We start from the raw sequence: 20,130 nt of genomic DNA, 5'->3' as shown, positions 1-20,130 counted from the left end.
GATGGAGCGTCAATTTCATGAGACAGAGGACAAGACGACTCACCTTATTTTGCAGAGAATAATTTTATGCAAAATCGGTTAACACCGTTGGTGGAGTTGGAGAAGGCTACTTTGGGTGGCCAGGGAGTCACTGGGGTTTTGGTGTCGGATGCTGATGTGGATTCACTGCGCTCAGAGGTTTTTGAGTATGTAAAGGGGCTTTGGAATCAAACCTCTCAGTTGTTTCAGGAACATCTAGCATTGCCTCTTGATAAGTTTAAAGTCTGGTTTGAAGCTGCGGGGGAGCAGGCTGTTCGGATGGAGAATATGGAGCTGAAGACCAAAATTGCTAAGTTGGAATTGCAGATGGAGATAGTAAAGAAGGAAGGAATGTTGAAGAGGGTCAGTTTGTCTTTGGAAACTATGGATGAGCAGGGAGAAGGTAACAAGGAGTTCGGAATGGTTGGTGTTGAGAAGGCCGCGGAGTTCAGTGTGGTGATAAGGCGGCGGAATTGATTACAGTGGAAGTGCAAGAGGAAAGCGGAAAGGCAAGTGCTGAAGTGAAAGTGGCGGATTCGGTGGATCAAGCAAGTGGCTGATTGGATCAAGGGACTGTGGGTCTGAGGCCAGCCGTTGGCTCAAGCCACCGAGCTGTGCCAGATGTTTGGGGTATGTATGGATTTTTAGTATTTTTGGAAGTTGGTTAGCTTTGGGATCTTGGAAGGTAGAGAGTCGTGGGAAGTCTCTATAGCTGGAGCCGTTTTGTTTAGTGGTACATGAATATGGTTCTTATCAAGTCTAGAGGTAGAGTACATGAGTGCTATGATGGCATCATGTGAGGTAGCTTGGTTACATAAGCTACGTAGAGGTTTGGGGTTGCATATGGGTAGACAAGTTGTTATCTATTTTGATAACATGAGTAGCATTACAATTGGCTAGGAACCCAGTGTTTCATATGTGGACCAAACACATAGAGGTACATTATCCTTCATCAAAGAGGTCTTGGCAAAATATGTTAATCTCATGTATGTTAGTATATAGAGGCGAAGGTAGCTGACATTTTCACCAAGGCATTGGGAACAAAGAAGCTTTGCAGATTCCACACTATGCATACATAGAGCATAAATATTTTATGCATACATAGTGCATACATAATTTTATGCATACATAGACCATACATAATTTTATGTATAGACCTATGTATGCTCTATTAGAGCTCCTCTGCTATAGTTATCATAATCTACAACTTGGACTAGCACTTGATGGGATCAACCCTTTCTCCATATAGTTATCTAAATGGGTGGAATAGATAAAAAGGGAGCACTTGATTCTTAGTCTTTTGATTCTCCCGGTTGGTGATTGTTATTATGGATCTATTTTTCCTTATAACGGTGTAAGATCAACTTGTCTTCTTCTTTAATGACATGTTAGGAAAGCACCAATTATTAAACATGAAGAGCTCCAAGAGCTTTGGTGGGCTTTGGAGATTCATGATAGAACATCAAAACTTCCTTCTTTGAGGCATACTCACATGGGCCATTGATGACTATCCAAGATTTTCACAATGTTCAAGTACAGACTGTAGCATTTACCCGACATACATAGATGCATTCTCTCACTTCATATCATGGATCTATAATCAAGCAACACATGGATGACAGATCTTTCTACAAAAATCCATCATGCTTTTCCTACTTGTGGACCAGAATTTGATTCATGATGGAGTGAGAACTTGAAGAAGTGTGTGTACTTATTTTATAGGAGGTTTTTACCCATGGATCGCTTGTCCAGGACTACCAAGGCACTAAAGTTTAATGTTAATGGTAAAAAAGAGAATCAATCCCCTCCTCTTATAGTATGACTCCACACAATTGGAGTTTAGCATGGAATGCATTTGAAATTTGTAGATAGAAGAATCCAAGGGAGGAACCCATAGGATTAAAGCTCAAAAAGTCAACCTTCAATAGACTAGAGTCTTGGAGTAAGCTAGGAATTGTTGACCTATTGGATCCTGTGCAAATTTTTAAGAATGTTACAGACTCCTTTTGGAAGCATCTTATAAGCAAGAAGGATTCATTCATAGTCTTAAAAAAGATCTTATCAAGTCTTGAAGTAAACCTCATGTGAGGTCTTAATAAAATTCAGAAGGAATTGTAAGCTTTTATCATCATAATCCATAGGCTATTTCAAACCAAGAGCATGTAATAGTCTTGGAAAAAATAAAACAAAAGTCCCATGATTTGCCATAACTTCTTTGCAGGTTGAGCACAATGAAGCACTAAATCAAACCTACCTTTCTCATTTTCTTATGTGTGCTAGTCTAATTATCACTCACTTAATGCTTTATTTTGTAGCATGTTCTACCATTAATTATTTAAAGTTTCTTGACTCATATAATACACGATATTATTTATCAACTAGGAGAGATTTCTCAATAAGAAATATACCTTCAAATCATGTTTTTCAACATACATATTACTTGACATATTTATGATATTCTCAATTATTATAGGTTTGTTGTTGCCAAAGATATTGACCATGCTAATCTACCAAAGATGAAAGAAGATACAATGATGCTTTTGTGTCTTTTGGAAAAGGAATTACCTAGATGTTTCCTCGAACAATTATTGACTATTTAGTCAAGTGTCTGGAGAAGCCCAATTTTAGTAAGTTTCTTACCCAACTCCTAGAAAAATGTGTTGAGTCAAATGTGTTGTGTGTCATGTCATGTGCAAGATAGCCAGTATGTTAACCATTGTACTTCAATTTACATCTTGCAATAAAAAAGAAAATACAATCAAAATGGTGGGGGGGGGCCTTTTTGAGGGTTATTGGGATGCAATCTGGTGTTGTGATTCTCTCTCCCTCTACCCCCAATATCTCTGTAACTCTATCTTGATCTTTCCCATCGCTTAAGGCTTTGATGTAACTTAATCTCCTAGTAATATGTAGCATTACTAGAAATAATCTACACTTGAAAGTTATCATCTTGTTAGATTATAGCAACTGCCAGCACTTGCACAACGCCTCATATCCATGTGACCCACCACTAGTGCAGCACACATGTTAACTTCCTGCTTGCTTTAAGCATGTATAAATGCCACACTCTACACATGGCCTCCTCCATGCTAACGTCAACACCACCAAACTTTTGTGCTACTCCATGCCTCATAATCACCCTTTCATGTTTTCCTCCTTGTCCATGCACCCACATGAGCTCTTTTGCGCCATGGTCATGTAGCCCACCACCTACCCAATTGATGTGGCAAGCAAAAACATTCCACATAGCACAAAAAGAAAAACGACGCCCAAATACTAACCTCTTGTTTCACATTGAAAGAAGGAGAGTAAGAAGAAGAATAAGTTCCTACAGAGGATGACCATGAAGATGAGCTTCATAAGGATGAGGCTATTTCTATAGCATAGGATGTATTGGCTAGACTAAGAAGTCTAGACACTCTGGAGTCTATATTTTGAGTCTAAAGTTTAGATACTAGAATCTAGATTCTAAAGAGTAGCTTTCTTCATATTTTAAGTATTCTGCATTAATTCTGAACTTATTTATTATGACATCGAGTGATGGTTTTAGCTTGTTTTGTAATTATGAAAATTTCTAAATGGTTTGGATTTTCTTAATCTCTATATTTTCACTCTTGATTCTCATACATGAACTTAGGAGACACTTTAAGGTTTAAAGTTTAAACTGTGAACTTTGAAGTTTGAACTTTGAACTTTGAAGTTTGAAGTCATAAATGTAGAATTTAATAGATTTTAGTTTTTTAGCATGTCTTACATTATACATGTTGTCGCTCAACTTAAGGACTTTTCACATCCCCCCTTCCAATAGGATGATGTGGCATTTTCCTCTCCTCTCCTTTAAATTTTTCGTTTTTCATTTTTTTTCATTTCCTTTTGTGTTCCAGTTCTGTTTCCCCGTTTCTTGTAACTATGAAGTTATTGTGTGAACACAAATAGTTGGACATTATTTTTAGGGTTCATAGACTATATATATATATGTATGTATGTATGTATGTATGTATATATGTGAGATCCCTGTTCCCACTGAGCAACGAATTCAGGATACTGGCAGCGGAAGTAGCACTTCTCGCGCGGGAAAGGGGTCCCACATTCGGGGCCTCACCCACGGATATCCGGATAAGAGACTAATCCGTCGGTTGTTCCAAAACCGAACCCGAAAAAACTTCCTTTATCGGAAAGCACGGGTGATTCCACCAGGAAAACTTTTACTCTAACGTAGTCAAAACTATTAATAGTGATCAAACTGATCCGACTGCACCTATAAAGATACTCGGTCAGATCAAGGAAGAAACTTGCACTTGGATCATTGGAATCAACGCTTTTTTCCCCATCAAGAGGCACAGCCGTTGATTCCTATCCATAGAACAATTACTATCCGGGACTTACTTCATCTATCGTAATAACGAAAAATTGAGTCTCGATTACCGATCCATCAATCCAGCCTAACCCCATCCGATCCCATGGGTTAGCCAACTGCCCAACCACTGTAGTGATGGGATCCAATTTGGAATTTGGTTAGGTTTTGTCCCGGGTACCAAGGAAAAGAGTTCCAAGGCCCCCTAGCCGGAAGTTCATGCAAACATAAAACTAGCCACACCACTTACACACCCAATATGAAATTGTCTTTTTCTTAGCATCAGCTAACTTTAAAACAATCCTTTAATGAAACCATAGTACCACTGATCATAATCTTCCAATTTATCCGGTTGATTCATAATTTCCCATCATTCCTTCATCAGAGTATCTATGGCATCATTGGCAACTAGAACGCTCACCACCTATCCACACAGGGGCCTTTTCAATAGTTCCTAGCCCATAATACTCGGCAATATAATCACTTATAAAAATCAAGATGGACTCTTGTTGAAGATCAGCAAGATCAACCAACAGATCCATATAAAGAGCCATGGACTCATCCATTGAAGACCAGCAAGGTCAATCAACCAGATCCATGCCCGGTTTCACAAAACAACTCTTACTCCTTGTTCCAGTATCTTCCACGACGCACGTGTGGGTATCTTCGACGACCCAGAGCCCGAGCACCATATGGTCAGCACCCTCTAGGATCCTTCGCAGGTGACCTAGCGCTTCACTCATAGGCCGCTTCCTTGGTCCCTCATCCACCGTACCGGAAGCTCACCATTTAAATCGAACCGAGGCTGGTCAAGACCTCGGTCGACCTTGCTACGCGAGACGTCCTCCATTGACTCTCCGTCAGCAGTTGCAACTTTAACAGTTAGGTCTTCATGACCTTAATCCACAAGACGGTCAAAATGCTTCCCCAGCATTCTTGACATAAAACAGTCATTTACAAACAGTCACAAAATACAGTTTCTAAATCGAACTCTCGTCTTTCCACATTATCCCTCCTTAGTCCACATTACGTATTCCACATTCCATTCAATGTGTACTCATTCTCATCCATTTCCTCATATCGACGACACATTAATTCACATACACATTCACATTCACATCCATACATCCACATTTACATGCATACATCCATTTTCACATCCTCATTCATACATCCACATCCCATATCCACATTCATACATACACATCCATATCCACATCCATACATCCACATCCACATCCACATTCACATTCACATCCACATTCACATCCTCATTTATACATCCACATCCACATCCACATTCACATCCATACATCCACATCTACATGCATACCTCCATTTTCACATCCTCATTTATACATCCACATCCCTTATCTACATTCATACATACACATCCATATCCACATCCATACATCCACATCCACATCCACATTCATATTCACATCCATATATCCACATCTACATGCATACATCCATTATCACCTTCTCATTCATACATCCACATCCATATATATACGGGTTGTTGCAAGATCAGGGTGTCCAGTTTTATCCAGTTTCTGCTGAACTGGGACAATGCTTGGAGAGCAAATTTTAGGGGGCAAGGTAATTAAAATGAGATCAAGCAAAGAATAGAAAATATGCTTGCCCTTAAACTAACCCAATATAACTTAAATTAATATAAATTAGTCTAATTAATCAAAATTAATTAAAAGTATGATGAAATGATAAACAAATGATCTTTCCATACTTAGAGTGATCCAATTTATTTTTTTGTAGATGCACCATTACAAGTACACTAGTCCCTATAGGTTTTAGATGATTCACATCAAAAATGTAATTTTACTAATTATATTATTAATATTTGCAGGCCTTCTGATAGTCTGGAAGAATTTTAAAAAAGAGATCATTAAAAATCCAACCATTGGATTTGCAATTTTCACTAACCACCACATTCTACTAATGTCTCAGTATCTACCCACTCTTTTGATCTACAAGATTGAGGATTTTAAGTGGTAGCTATTGTGGGTACAAAAAGTGGCGTATATTATAACACTTTAAAGACCTTGAAATATTTAAAGAAAATAGACAAATATCTTAAAATTTTCTCAAAAAATCAAGTTAAGCTCCATATTATGTGAAGATCTAAGGTACAAAGTGGGAATCTCATATGAGTTTATATGTAAAAGATATTAGCATTTTATGAAATCAGCTCAAATTTGGGATAGGGTGTATACATTGACTTTGTACCTAAGAAAATGAGGACTTTTGACTATCTAATGCTTAATCAAATTATGCAACTATATTTCCAACTTTGAATATGATGTTCCAACAAAAGAACTTGAAACGAAATTCCTTCATTTACTAGGAGAGATTAGCCACTAAAGGTAAACAAATGCCTGTTTTTTTACTATTTACAGGGTGCCTGAGTGGACAAAACTGGGCACCCTGATCTTGCAACCACCCATACATACATCCACATCCACATTCCCATTCACATCTATACATCCACATCTACATCCACATACATACATACATCCACATCCACATCCACATTCCCATTCACATCTATACATCCACATCTACGTCCACATTCATATACATCCACATCCACATTCCCATTCACATCTATACATCCACATCTACATCCACATACATACATACATCCACATCCACATTCCCATTCACATCTATACATCCACATCTACATCCACATTCACATCCACATTCCCATTCACATCTATACATCCACATCTACATCCACTTCACATCTATGCATATACATCTTCATGCATACATCCATTTTCACATTCATACATCCATTTTCACATTCATACATCCATACTCCCATCTACACATCCACACATCCACATACATACATCCATTTCCACATTCCCATTCATATAACCCCATATGCCTTCACATCTAATCTTTTACATCCCATCCATTCTCGCCCTATCACAACCTAAATACATCTTATCCTATCACATACACTTCTTACCTCATCCCATACACATCTTATCACATCTTAATTCATCTTATCTCCTCTTATCACCTCTTATACACCTCTTATCACATCCTATCACATCTCATATCTATTTATAGAATATAAGAGAATTCTTATATTTGATATAAGATTTCTTTACACATTTACTTATGCATAAATTCCATTTAAGGAGATTAATACTTCCAAAGAAAAATCAATCTTTTATGCATCTTCCTATGCATAAATTCATTTTAAATGAAAATGACACTTTTGAATTAAAATTCAATCTTTTATGCATCTTCCTATGCATAAATTTAATTTAGATGAGAATGACACTTTTGAATTAAAAATTCAATCTTTTATGCATCTTCCTATGCATAAATTCAATTTAGATGAGAATGACACTTTTGAATTAAAAATCAATTTTTTTATGCATCTTCTTATGCATAAAGCCAATTTGGTAGGAATTACACTTTTAGAATAAAAGAATTCCTCTTATGCATCTAAGTTATGCATAAAATCCATTTATGATGAAAATCACACTTTTAGTATAAAAAGAATATCTTTTATGCATACCTCCATGCATGAAATCCAATTATGATAAAAGTAACACTTTTATAATAAAATAATCAACTTTTATGCATACCTCTATGCATGAAATTCAATTGTGACAAAAGTAACACTTTTATATAAAAAAATTATCCTTTATGCATACTTCTATGCATGAAAATTAAAAATGATAAAAGTAACACTTTTGATATAAAAAAATATCCTTTATGCATACTTCTATGCATGAAAATTAAAAATGATAAAAGTAACACTTTTGATATAAAAAAATTTCCTTTATGCATACTTCTATGCATGAAAATAAAAATGATAAAAATAACACTTTTGATATGAAAATTTATCCTTTATGCATACTTCTATGCAAGAAAATAAAAATTGATAAAAATAACACTTTTGATATAAAAATTTATCCATTATGCATACTTCTATGCATGAAAATAAAAATGGTAAAAATAACACTTTTGATATAAAAACTTATCCTTTATGCATGATATTAAAATTCAATTTCTCCATGATTATAATGAAATTCTTTCAATTAATCTAGGATGATAATTCCTAGAATATGGTAGGAAGTCCTCTTTTTATGCTTTGAATGAAATTATTTTATGCATAATTTTTATAAAAATTTTGCCATAGCTCCGCTGCTATGACTGATAAATCTCAATTTTTCTAAGGGATAAAGCTTATCATTAAGGAAATAATTAAATGATCTCTAATTGAGTCATTAATCCATAATGGATTGAATCATCAATATACATAAACTAAAAGCATAGAAAAAGCCATTAATTTGGCCTCAAGCATAGCTTAATCTTGGGTTAAGGAAAAGCTTTATGAAAAGCTTGATTTGGATTGAGAATGGGTCATGAGTATGACCATTTCTTGAGTGAGAGAGAGAAATTACATAAAAACCATTAGAATTTAAACATAAATGAAAATTAACTTCAATAGCATTTATTAAATTATGTAACTCTTCACTACTATTCACCAATTAACTTCAATAGCATTTAAAAAATCATACCAATTAAGCTTCTCAAGCTTGAGAGGGGTTGAGAAGAGAGAAACATTGAGAAATTATAGAAAAGATCAATATTCACTAATTACCTTACAAATTGCTTGATTCTTTGTTCACGGTAGAGGCCCCCAACCAATCAATTGGTTAAGTATGTTGATGGAGTCACTAATGGGGATTGAAGAAAGAAGAAAGCTCCAAAAACTAGTGAATTATTAAATGAATTCACAGTTCTTGGCTTAGGTGGAGTAGAGTAACGATGCATAAACACTATCTATTTTTCAACAAGGGGGAGGCTTCTATTTATAGGAAAAATTGAGCTCCTAACCAAACAAACTGATTCTAGAATTTTCCAAATCAGTTTGGTCAATTTTTGACCATTTTTAGGTCAGTTAAGCTAACTTTTTGGAACTAGACTTGAATTAGAAGAGAGGAGAGATGAAATATCTCAATTTTTATGAGTTTAAAACTCATTCAAGCATGTGAAATATGCACCTCCTTTAAAGAACTCCCCTTCCTTACATATGTGTCATAATGGAATCATTTTAATATTGCTCATAGTTTTTTTACTAATAAACCTTGTACATTTTCAACTCTTCATCTTATGTGAAATATGCACCTCCTTTAAAGAACTCCCCTTCCTTACATATGTGTCATAATGGAATCATTTTAATATTGCTCATAGTTTTTTACTAATAAACCTTGTACATTTTCAACTCTTCATCTTATGTGAAATTAGCACCTCCTTTAAAGAACTCCCCTTCCTTACATATGTGTCATAATAGAATCATTTTAATATTGCTCATAGTTTTTTACTAATAAACCTTGTACATTTTCAACTCTTCATATTATGTGAGCATTTACTCATTTTTAGAAACCCAAAATATCTCATATTTTTAATATTGCTCATAGTTTTTTACTAATAAACCTTGTACATTTTCAACTCTTCATCTTATGTGAGCATTTATTCAGTTTTTGGGTATCTTCTTTTACAAATTGGATTTATCTCCTCCCTACACATGGATTGATGCTATTGGCCCATAGGAACCTTAATTGGACCATAATCCAAAAATTTCTGAAAATCTAGACCCTTAGGCTAAGGTCCTTTATACCCATTTCCAATTAATTCCAATTGCACATTGGAAAGTTCTTTTTGAATTTCTGTTTCAGGGAAACTTATTTTAATAAGATGAGTTATTTTTCTATTCAAAAATATTCATTATCTGAATATTCTCTCTCTAAAATATTTTCTCTCTCTAGGTTAAAACAGTTAGAAACAAGGTCTTTATATTTCTGAAGAGGGATTGATTACAGGGGAAGATACTAGACATCAAAAGGGGGTTGGGGGAGGAATCTTACATTCTACCCCACTTAAAAAATGCGAGATGTCCTCATCTCGCAAACTGGGATAATTTCGCAAGATGCATTGCCACTGAAGTTTTACCGTCTTTCCATGATTTGGGTTTGGCACATATTTCTATGAAATACATTAAGAACTTTGAGATGAAGAGGTAAAAGAAGCTTGTAGGCTAAGTCATCTACTTTCATTGAATTCAGATATAAGGCTCACAATATCTGGGGGATAAGTTCTTATACTCCCCAAGAGATAAAGAACTTCTTTTGGGCCGTACTCGAATGAAAACAAAAACCTTGGTATCCAAAACATCGATTTTCACTTCTGAACTCATTGTTCTGAATCCTTAAAACAGGCGTGACTCCTGGGAAGTATTCTAGGGAAAGGGTCTTCCTTTTTTAAATAGAATCTTTCTTTTATTTTAGAGAGGGAATAATTATAAGATCAAAAAGGGAGATTCTTACTCCTGTATACCTCTAAGGCTGGGGGAGGAATCTTATAATGTATGTATGTATGTATGTATGTATGTATCTATACATATGGTAAGTGTAGACACTATAAAAGGAGTCTAGGTCCATAAGTTATTCATTTGTTTATCATTAGCTATTATTGAGCCATTGAGTGCTCATCAGGAGCTATGTTAGCAACAAATATATTGTCTACCAGCTCTTCACAACATGAAATACATTAAGAATAGGTTTTACATTTGTTATAATAGAGCCTAAACCCTTTTAAAATTGAGAGAGTAAGGGACTTCATAGCAGCGTGCAGTGCACCAAAACGTCTCAAAAGACACCCACAAAGTAGGTATAACCATTGAAGAGAAGAGGTAGGCTAAAGATTCCATAAGGCTGTAGTACTCCACATGTGAAGAAGACCACCAACCCCTATCGAGGGCTAAAAAACATAGCCCACACACAACCATCACAACCAATCATCACTGATAGAGAAGTAAGCGGAGGAGAAGCCTAATCCCTCGCAAAACTAAGAAAGTAAAAGACTTGATAGCAGCAGCAAACAGTCCACCAAAACTTGTCAAAAAACACCCCATGAAGTAGGTACAACCATCAAAGAAGAGGTAGATTGAGGATGCCACAAGGTTGTAGTGCTCCACATGCAAAGAAGACCACCAACTTTTGTAAAGGGAGCCGAAAAACACAACCTACACACCACTAGCAAACCAATCATTGATAGAGAAGTAAGTAGTGGAGAAGCATAAACCCTCTCAAAATTGTAGGAAGATGCCATGAGGTTGTAGTAATCCAGTAAAACTTGTCAGAAAACACCTATGAAGTACCTGTGAAGAAGAGGCATGTTGAAGATGCCACAAGGTTGTAGCGCGCCACATGCAAAGAAGACCAACAAATGATGTAAAGGACTGAGAAACATAGCCCACACACCACCAACAAACCAATCACTGATGATAGAGAAGGAGGTGGAGGAGAAGAAAAAAATGCAAGTACAAGGAAAACACCACCACCAAGAAAGAAGTGCAGCCACCATGGAGAAACATAGGAGGTTGATGAAAATGCAAGTACCTTATTGCCACCGGCGGAGGAGTCATCGTGTGGGATCCCATACCTAAGAGACTCATAGCATGATAAAGTTTCACAATGCAAAAGCAAAACAAAGGAGAGCGAGAGTGGTAGAGAGAGAGAGAGAGAGAGAGAGAGAGAGAGAGAGAGAGAGAGAGAGAGAGAGAGAGAGAGAGAGAGAGAGACGTCAAACAATTATCATATTATGTAGCAAGAGGCTTTTACAATCGCAATACCAACCAACAGATAGTGTAGAGAACGTGCCTCTCAATGCATGAATTAAGTTGAATCTGATGAGGGAAGGTGGCCTTTATATAGGGAGGCATGTAGTTGGCCAACTACATCAAAAATACCCCCATGACTACTAAATCCCCGCGCAACTATGAGAAAGTACAAGGCACAAATAAAAGGTCCAAATCCTAACACAATAGTGAGATGACCAAATTCTAACATTTCCATGGTCAGAAGGTGTTGTAGTAGATAATGTCATCTCAACAACTATAGTAGTTGCCTGTTTATGTAATATCATATTCCATTCCAAATTGATCATTACCGATGTAGAAAATACCGTGCTCTTTAGCCAATGAAATGCCTTCTGATATTCCGAGATCCATTCATATTTGGCATCCTTTTTTGTCAATGCATATAATGGATATGCTACATGTCGTACAGGTATTTCAAAAACCTTGTATGCCACTTCACCTTGCCAAGAAATCTTTCAAGATACTTTATGTTCTGGGGAGCGGACATTTTGGATATGGCCTCCGCCTTAGCTGGATCTATGGCCAATCCATGGGTTGACACGATGTGTCCTAACAATGTTCCAAATTTTAATACAAATACACATTTGGCTCGATTCAACTTTAGCCTTGTATCTCTAGATCTCTGCAAACATAACCTTAAATGATAGATGTGTTTACCTTTATCCCTAAACACACTGAAATCATCCAGGTAGTCATAGAAGATTTCTTGGACCATTCTTTGGAAGGTAGCTGGTGCATTCTTCAAGCCAAACATCATAACAATTACCACAAAGATATCCCATTCGGTGACATAAGTAGTCTTTTCCCAGTCTTCCGGAGCCATCTTCACTTACCTCTATCCGCTAAAGCCATCTAGGAAGGAGTACATCTCTTTTCTAGCTACCTCATCCAACAGGGAGTCCGTGAAAGGGAGCGAAAAAGGATCTGAGTTGGTTGTTGCATTCAGCTTCTTATTGCAGTGATCACACATATTCAAATCTTGATATTCTTTTTGGGGACTACTACAATAGGAGATATCCAAGCATCTTTTTCTACTAGTACAATGCAACTACCCTCAATAATCTGTCAATTTCTCCTTCACTTGTTTTGTATAATTCGAGTTCATTCTGTACCTTTGTTGCCTAACAAGTATAAATCTTGCTTTCAAGTTGATGTTGTGTTGGACTCATGTTTGAATTCATCTTCCAGTTCTAGGCTGATCTTTACATTCTTTTCCCTCCCAGCAGAGCTGCATTGTTATCCTGGTTCTCCCTTTGCTTTTGCACCCAGTCCCGGATCTCCTGAATCTCTCCTTCTTGCTCTAGATTTTGGGCACACTTAATTTCTTCCATGGCTTTCTCCTACAAGGTTTTGCTTAGCTTTGAGCCTTCTGCTTTCCCATAATCTACTTCCGCGTTCTTTATTTGATCATTTGCTACTTCTGCATTTTTGCCCTTTGTTTCTGTATGATGTCCTATTGCTTCACCCTTATTTATCATGTACAAGGGCACCAGGTCTTGATGTTCGCAGAGTATTTTGGTCTCTTCATTGTCATCAAAGCCTTCTGACATGTTGAAATTTTTGGCGTAGACTGGCCTTTGAGCAAGTTTTACTAGCTTCTTTGCATATCAGTGAGATCCACATGCACCTTCCGCTTTCCCCTTTTGATGGTGATTTTGTTCCTGCCCCAGTCTTGCTTTACCTTACCATGTCTCACCTAGGGCCTTCCCAATAATACCTAGTAAGATCCGATGTGGTTTTCTGTGGGTGATAACTACTAACTTGACCTTGAAGTCAACCTGTTTGATCTTCATTGAGCATTTTGATGATTCCCTTAGTTAGCACTATCCTATTGTTAACCATTCTTATGTTGAACTGAATGGGCTCCCACTTGAGGCCCAATCCCAATGCGGTTTCTTCAATGTGACAACATTCACTCCAGACCCTCCATTCAGTGTAGTACTGCATCATTAATGAGAACATTGTTGAGTTAAATTGTGACTCTGGCCACTTCATCATCTCTGGATGCTGGTGGTTCTTTTGCTTCCATATTGCCACATTCCAGGGTTTCTTCCTCTACCATGTGCTTCAGTTCATTGCTAAGTCCTTCAATGCCTACCATATCGGGATTTTGTCCTTGAACCTTGGACATAAATCCAATACTTGTTTTAACCAAACCTATCTATCCAGCAGCATTGACATCATGTTTGTTTGCAACTAGTCAGCATTTTTTTGGTTTTCTTCTAGGCATTCCTTGTTGAAGTGCTCCATTTGCCCACTTTCAAAAAATCTGCAGTGATTTCTCTTGAGTCATCCTCCTTTTTCTTGCCTTGCCTTCTTTTTATTTCCTTAGCATATTTAATTCATGCTGTTCCTAGTCCACACTTGCCTTTTTGCGACCTTTAGGTGGCAGAGTTATCATTACACTAGATTCACTTGCCTCAGCCCTTGTTACTGCCAGGATGTCATGAACCTCCATCTGTGTGTCCTCTGACTGCACCATGTTGTCATTTGGGTAGATTCTCCTTCAGCTGCATCAATTTTGCTTGTCTTTCGTCATCATGTTTTTTCTTCATGGCACATTCCGCTTTGGTATGTCCAGGCTATTGACAATACTAGCATGTGAAGTTAGTGGTTTCTCTGGAGTGCCCTTGGCCTCTTCTCCCTGAAAACTTTTGCGACCTGTATTCCCATACCTTCCCATTCCAGGTGGTCTTCTTTCTGCTCCCTCTATGTTGTTCACCATAGGAGCTCTATTTTTCATGTTGTATCTACAGTTCCATGTACTGTGGTTGTACATGTTACACAGGAACAAGTTGGAGGCACAGTGCATTCCTCTTTGAGGTGGCCTTATTGTTTGCATTGTGAATAGAACACATTCCTCCCGAAAATCTGCACCTTTTTTCTTTTTCATTTTTTGCACCAGCTGCTTTACCTGCTGCATCAACTCTCCGGAGCTTGCTTGTACCTTTCTATATTTCTTATTTTTGTCTTTCTTTTTTGTTACTGCCACTAGAGTGTCCTGCGAAGAGTTACTTAAATCGTCCTTTTCAGTGGTGACATTCTTCCTCAGCTTTCTCTTTTGTCTCCTTTCTCGACTTCTTTTTTCACACTTTTGGCGAACTCCACCACTTCCTTGAACTCTTCTTCAGTTTCCACTTGCTTTGTGTGCTGACTGCTATGTGGATGTCTGGCTTAAGCCCTTAGACAAACCAATGACTTCTTCATAGGTCTGGAAATGGTTGTCTTCATATCTTGACACCCACTCCATGGCTTTCTCTTTGAAGATATTCATGAAGGCATATCTACGAATTTCACTCAGCTCTAGTTCTTCTAAATCCTGAGGTCTGGCCACTTTCTAGTATTGCTCAAACCTCCTCACATGTAGATCTGCATCTTCCCCTTTATCACCTGAGAACATCGAGAAATTTTTGGCTAATGATGCCATGGCTCCCTTGAACTTTTTCTAGGGGTTTTCTTGTGGTTATTCTTCTTGGTTTGGTTAGAGTGGTAAAGAGAGAGAGACATCAAACAATGAAAATCACATTACATAGCAAGAGGCTTTTACAATGGCAATACCAGCCAACAAATGGTGTAGAGAACAAGTGCGTGTGAATGAATGTGATGAGGGAAAGTGGCCTTTATATAGGGAGGCATGTAGCTGGCCAACTATAGCAAAAACACCCCCATGACTAGTAAATCCCCATGACTAGTAGCCAAGAGAGCCTACAAAATATCCATGTGCTTGTGGAGTTTTATACCAAGTGCCAGTCTAGTAGCCAAGAGAGCCTACAAAATATCCATGCCAGAAGCTGTTGAACTCAAGGATCGACCAAAGTAGCTTCTAGATCTTGCAAGGATTTATTTATCCTAGCATGTCCCCTGGCCAAGCTTCTATTCTATTTCAGAAGAAAAAGGATGGATCTCTTAGATTATGCGTGGAGTTCCAAGGTTTTAATGAGTGTACCATAAAAAATAAATACCCAATACCTCGCCAATACCTCGCATCATCGATGAGCTTGTGGAGTTTTATATCAAATGGATGTAAAGAATACGTTCTTACATGGTGAGTTGCAAGAAGAAGTACATTTGGAATAGCCACTTGGTTATGAGGATTTGAGTCACGTTGACTATGTGTGAAAGCTATGTAAAGCTTTGTATGGCTTACAGTAGACACTGAGAGTATGGCATGATAAGATTACATAGTATCTTATCACCGTTGGCTTTGTATGGCTTGAAGTAGGAACGAGATCATGGCATCATAAGACTGCATAGTATCTTATCACCATTGGCTTGAACCTATGAGACGGAGGCTTACCATTCACTCTATGTGCAAAAGAGTCATAAGGGGATTGTAGTCATCACCATCTATGTGGATGACTTGATTATTGGGGGTGACAATGAAGAGGAAGTTGAGAATTGAAAGGGTCTCTTGAAGAAGTTTGACATGAAGGATTTGCGTGCGTTGAGATCTGTTGAGATACTTTCTTGGCATTAAGGTTATCAGAACGCCTGAGGGAATATGGCTATGACTCACAGAGACAGTATGACGAGATATGGTTTGGTTGGCTACAAGCCCATTTCTGCACCATTGGATTAGTAGAATGGTAAGCTTAGTGCAAACGCAAGTGAGATTTTGGAGAATGCTTCTATGTACAGGAAGAGAGTGGGAAGCTTGATCTACATGACAATCACCAACACCATGTTCCTCGGAGATGCATACTACTCTATGTGAGGTCCATAATGGATTATGGCCTCTTTTATGAGGCTGGTATATAGTTGCAGAGTGTTTGGATACACTGATGCAAATTGGGCATGTAGCATCTTGGATAGAAGATCTACTAGCGGGTTTTTGTTTCCTTTGGGAATGGTGTTATTACATCATGGAGGAGGAGTAAGAAGCAGCCATGCTGACGGCGGCTGCCTTAAATCGTCCTTTTCAGTGGTGACATTCTTCCTCAGCTTCCTCTTTTGTCTCCTTTCTCGACTTCTTTTTTCACACTTTTGGCAAACTCTCCCACTTCCTTGAACTCTTCTTCAGTTTCCACTTGCTTTGTGTGCTAACTGCTGTGTGGATGTCTGGCTTAAGCCCTTAGACAAACCAATGACTTCTTCATAGGTCTGAAAATGGTTGTCTTCATATCTTGACACCCACTCCATGGCTTTGTCTTTGAAGATATTCATGAAGGCATATCTACGAATTTCACTCAGCTCTAGTTCTTCTAAATCCTGAGGTCTGGCCACTTTCTAGTATTGCTCAGACCTCCTCACATGTAGATCTGCATCTTCCCCTTTATCACCTGAGAACATCGAGAAATTTTTGGCTAATGATGCCATGGCTCCCTTGAACTTTTTCCAGGGGTTTTCTTGTGGTTATTCTTCTTGGTTTGGTTAGAGTGGTAAAGAGAGAGAGACATCAAACAATGAAAATCATATTACATAGCAAGAGGCTTTTACAATGGCAATACCAGCCAACAAATGGTGTAGAGAACAAGTGCCTGCTGTGAATGAATGTGATGAGGGAAAGTGGCCTTTATATAGGGAGGCATGTAGCTGGTCAACTATAGCAAAAACACCCCCATGACTAGTAAATCCCCATGACTATGAGAAAGTACAAGGCACAAATTAAAGATCCAAATCCCAACACAATAGTGAGATGCACAAATCATAACATTCCCATGCGTGGAAGGTGTCGTTGTAGATAATGGCATCTCAACAACCTTAGCTATCTTCTGAATGATAAAAGGTACCTCGATATCAAGTTTGCCTACTTATTGGCCTCCTTTACATGGTCGGAAGGTGTCCTAGTCGCTAACACCATCTCAAAAGCTGCACCTCGCTCTCGAATGATAAAAGGTACCTCGATCTCCCTTTGCCTAGTGATTAGCCTCCTCTACATAGACTCGATAAAGTCTATAATCCGATCTACTATAACAAAAGCCATGGAGGCCATGGCATCCTCCAAAACATTCCCAAGGAAACCTCCATCTACTAAGATGTTCATTGGTTAGCCCCTTGAGCAAAAGGAGCAAAGATGTTATCACCTTGTGACACATAAGATGAGGGTAAGCAGGGATGTTATCTTTGATGAAATAAGAAGTTGGCATGCTGATGTAAAAGACTTGTTTGGGAATGATGCACAAGAGTAGGTGGTTGCACGGAATACAAGTCAAGAAATGACAACCATTGAGTGGACCAAGAGAGTCCTCTAGTATTGGGTCCGATGATAGACCATCGAGCGATAGTGGACTATGTTAGAAAATTAGGCCTGCAGGTCCAGCAAGTGCATCACATAAAGATAAAGGAAATGTTCATGAACCTCTTGGTATGCCTCACATTTCTATAGGGCATTCATATGTTGATAGAGAGTGTAGTGGTTCAGAGCGGAGCCTTGATGAGGAGTTGGGGATTCCTACTATCATGACACCTGGTGCAAGGAAGGCTAAGCCAACCACCACAAGGACACCAAGGATAGATCTAGGACCATGCAGGTTGTGTAGGGTCAAAAACCATATTCAAATATTAATGCATGATGGTTATGTAGCTCACCATTATGCATGCATGGCAAAGGTTGTGCAAGAAGTTGATCCCATATGTTTTGAGGATGATATTGGGAATATACATTGGGAGAAAGCCATGGATAAAGAAATGGCTGTATTCGATGCAAATAAGGCATGGGAATTGGTGCCTTGTTCGAATATTAAAAAGGTTATTGGATGTAAGTGGGTCTACAAAGTGAAGCACAACTTAGATGTATGGAAGCATTAGCATGTACAAGGTGAGATCGATTGGTTGCCAAAGGTTATGCTCAGACCTAGGCATTGATTATGAGGAGAAATTCAGCCATGTTTCCAAGATGGCAACCGTGAGAGCTGTTATTGTAGGGGCTGCATTAATAGTTACGGTTTTATATCAAATGGATGTAAAGAATACGTTCTTACATGACGAGTTGCAAGAAGAAGTACATTTGGAATAGCCACATGGTTATGAGGATTTGAGTCACGCTGACTATGTGTGAAAGCTATGTAAAGCTTTGTATGGCTTACAGTAGACACTCAGATCATGGCATCATAAGACTGCATAGTATCTTATCACCATTGGCTTGAACCTATGAGATAGAGGCTTACCATTCACTCTATGTGCAAAGGGGATTGTAGTCATCACCATCTATGTGGATGACTTGATTATTGGGGGTGACAATGAAGAGGAAGTTGAGAATTGAAAGGGTCTCTTGAAGAAGTTTGACATGAAGGATTTGCGTGAGTTGAGATCTGTTGAGATACTTTCTTGGCATTAAGGTTATCAGGACGCCTGAGGGAATATGGCTATGACTCACAGAGACAGTATGACGAAATATGGTTTGGTTGGCTACAAGCCCATTTCTGCACCATTGGATTAGTAGAATGGTAAGCTTAGTGCAAACGCAAGTGAGATTTTGGAGAATGCTTCTATGTACGATGGGATCCACATGCTACACACCAACTCAACGCTTTAACACCATGGATTTGATCATATACCGCTCATTATAGACTTAGGTCTTTCGTGTAGTGGTAAATCGAATTGATAAACATAATAACATTTACCGTACGCACGACGTCGTGCATGCTGACTTATTGGCATATAATACATTCAGCGCACCTTAGAGCAGGTCAAGCGGCGTTGTGTTTTTATAGGACCCGTCAGATCTACTCCTCCTCATCTCATCAGCTCAGCTCTACTATCGATAATCCGACTGTCTTGGATTTTCCCAAGTAATCCTGCGAGGTACTCTTGTGTGATCACCGCTGTATTGAAAAGCCCCCCGCAATATGGCCAGCCGCCGCCGCCGCTGGCTCCTCGTATCATGCCTGCTACTGGCGCTCATCAGCTTCAATGCCACGCCGGCGTCTTGCTACAAGAAGAAGATCAAGGCCGCCGCCGGGCCGTCCCACTACAGATTCTACCTCCACAACACCGTGTACAGCACGGCCGTGAATAACACCTACTTCACCTCGGTGTACAGTTCGCCCCCTCCGGGCAACTTCTCCAACACTGCATAAATTTGAAATTTCTTTAAAATTACCACTGG

Source organism: Cibotium barometz, chromosome 52 (genome assembly GCF_041138505.1).
Source record: "Cibotium barometz isolate CiBa-2024 chromosome 52, ASM4113850v1, whole genome shotgun sequence".
NCBI classification, from domain to species: domain Eukaryota; kingdom Viridiplantae; phylum Streptophyta; class Polypodiopsida; order Cyatheales; family Cibotiaceae; genus Cibotium; species Cibotium barometz.
The sequence above is the reverse complement of the archived record's forward strand: the minus strand, read 5'-3'. Positions refer to the sequence as shown.